The sequence below is a fragment of the Clarias gariepinus genome, chromosome 28 (genome assembly GCF_024256425.1).
Source record: "Clarias gariepinus isolate MV-2021 ecotype Netherlands chromosome 28, CGAR_prim_01v2, whole genome shotgun sequence".
Taxonomy (NCBI): Eukaryota; Metazoa; Chordata; class Actinopteri; order Siluriformes; family Clariidae; genus Clarias; species Clarias gariepinus.
Genome location: NC_071127.1, coordinates 6,189,825 through 6,195,824, shown reverse-complemented (window position 1 = coordinate 6,195,824; position 6,000 = coordinate 6,189,825).

Genomic DNA, 6,000 nt, shown 5'->3' with positions numbered 1-6,000 from the left:
TTCCTCTGAGTCATGTGTCGTTCAGAGAATCGACTCTTTGAGTCGACTCATTTGGATGAACTCACACAGACTATGTTCTTATTTTTATCCTAATGTGACACAGATCTGATGTGTTTAACTGCTCGCCGTCCTCTAGAGCAAAACACCAAACAGATTTTTCATGACATTTATTGTTTGAAGCCAAAGAGAGCCCACAAGAACCCATGACATGTTTTAACCACAGATTTCATGCACAAATATCGATGTGCTCATGCGTGCCGTTTTAGACACTAGCAACAGAAAAACGTGGATTGTAATGTGAATCTTTGAGAGTTTTTACTCTCAGAACTGTGTTCTGTTAATCAAAAGTCCCGGTTTGACTCGAACACTCCCGGTCTATAGACAGAGAGAGACAGAGACTGCAGTAGCTGTGATTTCCTTTACAGAGATTATTTAGAGTCCACGTGTGCAGTGTGGAATCTCAATGAAACACACTCATCATTTACAGCTTTAATAAAACACAAATTAATAAATAAACCAGGGGTTTTCTTACTGACATCTGCGACAGATCTTGCTGTGTGAGTGTGTGTGTGTGTGTGTCGGCTCTACAGGTTTCCCCATCTCTCTCTGCTGGAGGAAACTGGTCCAGCTCACCCACTTCACAGTACTGTCTCTCACTGAGGAGGAACATCAGCTTGTAGCCCAGACACACCTTTTTCTGCATTACATACACACATACACACACTGATGACCCAAACTCCATAATACTGCACTAAACAGTACATTACTGTAGACCAGGTCCTATTCATCAAACAGTTAAATGAAAAGTTAGTTACTGTATATAAACACTTATCAGATGTAATGTTGCTCTGTCGACTCACTGAAGTGTTAAACCACTCACATAATATTTTATTTTATTTACAGAACCCACACTTCAAGTGTGTAAAGTTGCTCGGTCTGTCCGCTGTGCTTCGGTAAGCTTTTCTGGCTCCAGGAAAGACTCCACCAATCACACACACACACACACACACACACACACACACACACACACATTGTCTATCAGATAGGTCTCTGTTTATTAACAGCAAAAGATGGGGTTTTTATATATTTGACCAAACGCCTGTCCCATTGTCATATGTTACTACAAAGAACAAAAACCATTGTAAATGTCCTGGTGAGACCCTGAAGAATCAAAGGAGAGGAAGACAGAGAGGTGTCCATCCAGAGACAGATCACAAGATGTAGGCTCGAGTTAGGGGAGAGGGGGAAGGAGACAGAGAGAGATAGAGAGAGACAGAGAGAGATAGAGAGTGAGACATATAGAGAGAATGAGAAAGTAAGCGAGGGAGCGTTCGCACCTTTAAGAACAGAGGCAAGAGGAGACAGGAAGATAGAAGCGGGGAAGATTTAACATGTTAATATCAAATTTATGAGGAAGAGAGCAAGAGAGTAGAAATAACTCCTTTATATATAAAATAATTCCAACAAAGTGTTTCTATAAAACACCTTATGTATAAATTTGGAAATTGGTTTGTACTGCACCTCTTCTAAACTGGTTATTTATTAGAATGCACAGAGATCCGTCTTTTCATGCAGAACAGCACTGTAGTCGTCTCAGCAGTGTAGCCGTGTCTCTCCCCTTCACCTCTACAGGGTTCAGCATGGTGAGATCCTGCAGCCCCTGAGTCACCACGTCAGGGTGTGTGTGTGTGTGTGTGGTGGCTTATGGTGTGTTTAGGAGGAAACATGGTGCCTGGTGCTGCTGCTCCACCAGAGAACAGAGCCTGACAGAGAGAGGAGTCAGGTGATCATAGATACAGTAAATATACAGTATGTACTCCATTATATCACTGTGTACAGAATATAATCAGTATAAACACCTGACAATGTGTCCTAAACGATAAATAAAGGGCCAAAAAGAGATCATTTAAACAATTATGTTGTTTTGAGATCAATACCCTTTTAATTTACCCTCAACAGAACAATTTCGATTGTTACACATTATCGCCTGGCCAAAAAAAGTCACATACAAATTTAATTAGACCCAATTTTGATTTGATTACAGCCATGGCATAAGCTTATGCAATCTTGTATTGATCTTGTACTGATGATGGAGAAGATTTTACACAGTGGTCCGACTCTTCCAGCACAAGGATTCTCAGTTGGATTAAGGTCTGGACTCTGTGGTGTCTCATGCCCCCTGGGACATTCTTTCACAATTTGAGCCATTTTGTCTCAAAGCTGTATCAGACTATGAACTGTGTCTCGTTGTGAATTTTCTGAAATTAGGATTATTCACCATCAGGACAGATTTACAGGACAGATATTTCTATCATCCTGCTCCTGGACTGATTAATTGAATCCAGAGAGGCTGACTCATTTCTCCCACTGCTTAATTTAGTTTCTTAAACATACATGCCTGTTTGTCATTTTTGTTTATTTTCACCTAACAAATATAACTGTGTAGATGTACAGTCATTGCTATACAGGAAAAAGTAGAAAAAGATGAGATTCTGCTTAATAAAATGGGAGACATTGCATTATCAGTCTACAATGTACAGTAGCAGCATGGTCCATAACATCATGTAAATACTCTCCAAGAGCTCCAGTTAATGTTCACATCAAACATCAGAAAAGGGGAAAAGTGAGATTTAATCATAAAATACAGTAGTTGTTGGTGCCAAAAGGGATGATTTAAGTATTTTAGAAACAGCTGACCTCCAGGATTTACACACACAAAAGTCTACACACAACAGAGCAATAAACATCCTGTGATCAGAAACGCTTTGTTGATGAGAGACAGATCCGAAAAGAACAGACAGAAGAAATCGAGGTGAAAGAAAGGCTTCAGTTACTCCAATAACCATCTGAATAACCTGAAAAGGATCTCAGACCAGCACACAACAGAAGAAGAGCACTTCAAACAAAAGCAGGAAACTGAGACTGTAAAAAAAAAAAAGCGTAAAAAAAATGGTCAAATGACTGGCAGCATTGGGTGCCAAACAAAAACCGTAAAATTAAGGTAAAATACTCTAGTTCATATTATGCTCAAAAACATTAAATTTACAGAAATTGTTATTTTATCTTTTACAGAGAAACGCTGTTATTTTACAGATTTTTCCAAAATTTATACAATTAAACACCTTCATTAAACAAACAGCACTAGAAGTTTAGCAGTGAAACACCGTTATTTTACAGATTTTTGATACATTTATACAATTAAAGACTTTTAATAAAGCAACAGCACTATTACTTTAGCAGATAAAACGTTATTTTACAGATTTTTCCTAAATTTATATGATTAAACACCTTCATTTAACCATCAGCAGTAGAAGTTTAGCAGTGAAACACCATTATTTAACAGATTTTTGCTAAATTGATACGATTTAACACATTTATTAAAACAGCACTAGACGTGTAGCAGCAAAATGTTTTTATTTTACATTCTTTTCCAAAATTATTACAGTCAAACACCCTTAATGAAGCAAAAGCATTAAACATTTAGCAGGGAAACACTGTTATTTACAGATTTTTCCTAAACTGACGATCAAACACCTTCAAATAAAGCAATAACACAAAACCCTGATATTTAACATTTTGTTTTCATAAATTCCTATAAACACACATGTCACAAACTCAAGATTACAATATTTGTAAAATAGCCTGTAGAACTGTGACACAATATAGTACAGGTATGATGCAAAATACAATAAAAAGAAGTTCAGTTTTATAGCACTACAGTAAAATCCTAAAATGAAAAACAAAATAAAATATTTAGACTATTGTGCTATAACAGTGGAACATTCTCTCTCACAAATTTTAACAATGCTGTGAAATATCCTAGACTAAATACACAAAAATTAACAATTTCAAACAAGATTCCCAATGTTCCAATTAAAGTTGGATTGAAAACTTTATTACAAATAAAGTACAATGTGGTCACTTTTTTTAACTCTATAGTTCTTATATAATGTATGTGTACAAATAACTTTAACTTTTAGTTCAGAATCCTAATGCCTTAGTGCAAGTAAGTCAAATCTAAAACATACCAAAATGGCAAAATGGACAGTCCAGTGTATCCAAAAAAGATCCTCTTCCAAACAGGCAGTAAACAACTGGATCCTTGGTGTATTAGGGTGGATTGGAAGAGATGCATAGTCAGACCATCTTTGCGTGTGCTAAACATTTGAAGGATGCCTGTTTCCCATTGGCTGGTTCATATCACGTTGCATCTGTGTCTGATGCCTGAGCAAAAAACGTAGGCATATTTGGCATTATATCCCGTCCTCATTTGCGCGCTTATTTAAATGCGCCAGTAATAAAGCGGTAATTAGAATATATCCGCCGCCATCTGCTGATCAGCCAATCAGAAACAAGATTAGAATGTTCCCGCCTCCAGCTTCTGATTGGCTGTGACAGTTAACGCGGAAAGTTCGCTAACGTTTTTGGTACAAAAATAACACCATAGTTCCCCTCATACAAGCTAAATATTAAAATGTAACTTAAAGCGCTGCTTTAAAACAGCTACACAGCAAATACATTATCCTTGTGTCAGAATATGCAGGCATGCATTAAGAAAGCAGATGGCTAGTTTGCCATGGTGATATTTCAGAACAAATGTCATCAAAGCAAAAAAATATATTCTTTGATAAGTATCAGTCTCCTAAATTCTCTTCACATTCTTTGAAGGCATGAAGGAGATACTATAGCCTACAAGTAAGTGATAATGTAAGGATAATCTTTTAAAAAGTCATGAAAAAATGCTAAACTTGCATCTAGAACTTAAATGTCAAAGTATTATAAAACCAATATGATTTACCTCAAAATTACAACGAAAAACAATAAACTTTTAGTATGGACATTAACCTTTTTCTTATGAGTTTTGTATTTAATCACAATGAATTATTGTAATTTTACATAAAGTTATACGTAATTTACAAAAACAGAAAAACACAGTAAAAGTAATATTGTTACATCTGAGCCACCTCAGCCCTGGGGAGTAAGATCTGGCTCTCCAGATTACTGAGCCGCCGCTTTGTCTCCCCCTAGTGTGTCTGCATGTGTGTTGTTCACCATTAAACTTCACTAGCACCAAATCAAGTTCACCTGTGTCGACCCCGTTTGTCTCCCTATTTATTCCAGCCGAACCCGTATCACTTCGTCTGTCCACTGTTGTGTACCATTGTCGTGACTTGCACTAAAACTATGTGTTTATTTCTCTCCCAGGACTGAGCGGTATCTGCAGGCGAGGCGGTTTTGCGTGGAAGGCATTCCTCAAGGTCAAGGTTAGGCTGAAAGAATAGCAGCCCCTACTTCGTCCCTGAGCTTCGGATGAGACCTGTTTTGTTTGTTTGTTATTTCTTTAAGCCTGCAGACCCAGCCTGGTGAAGTGGCAAGCCATTTGGTTTCCCTGTTTTCTGTTTTTTTTTCCGTGTTTTGCTCAGTATTATTTGGACTATTTTTCATTAAATTAATATATTTTCATTCACCCTGCATCTGCATTTCCTCTCCATGACTAATATGGTATTTTTACTGTTAAAAAATGTGAAGTTTCTTTTTCAGTATTGAAATAATACTTTAAAAACAGTCAACTTACAGTAGTAATTTACAGATAATGTCTGTAATCTTATAGAGATTTGTATGTAGTTTTTTTTAAAAAAGGAAAACTACTATAAAATTTAAAAAGTTTTTTTCCGTAAAATTAGGACTTTTTTTTTTTTTTTAACAGTGTATCACATTTCATGCCATGCATGTCAGAAGTTCACATGGATTCAGTTGACTGTGACTTTAAAATGGATTTGAAAATCCGGAGATCAACCGTTCGACTTCAGAGTGATGCTGTAGCCTCCCACAGCCAAAGGCCGAAAATTCAAGGATAAGATGTCGTGCCTTTAGAACCTTCTGATAAATTAATTGACATAATTAAAACTAACAAATTAGTTCCTCTTTCTGAATATGTTCCCCTTAAAATGTCTAAAGCTCCACCTCCTCTGAAGGTGTAGAGTGATGAAGCTCAGTGTC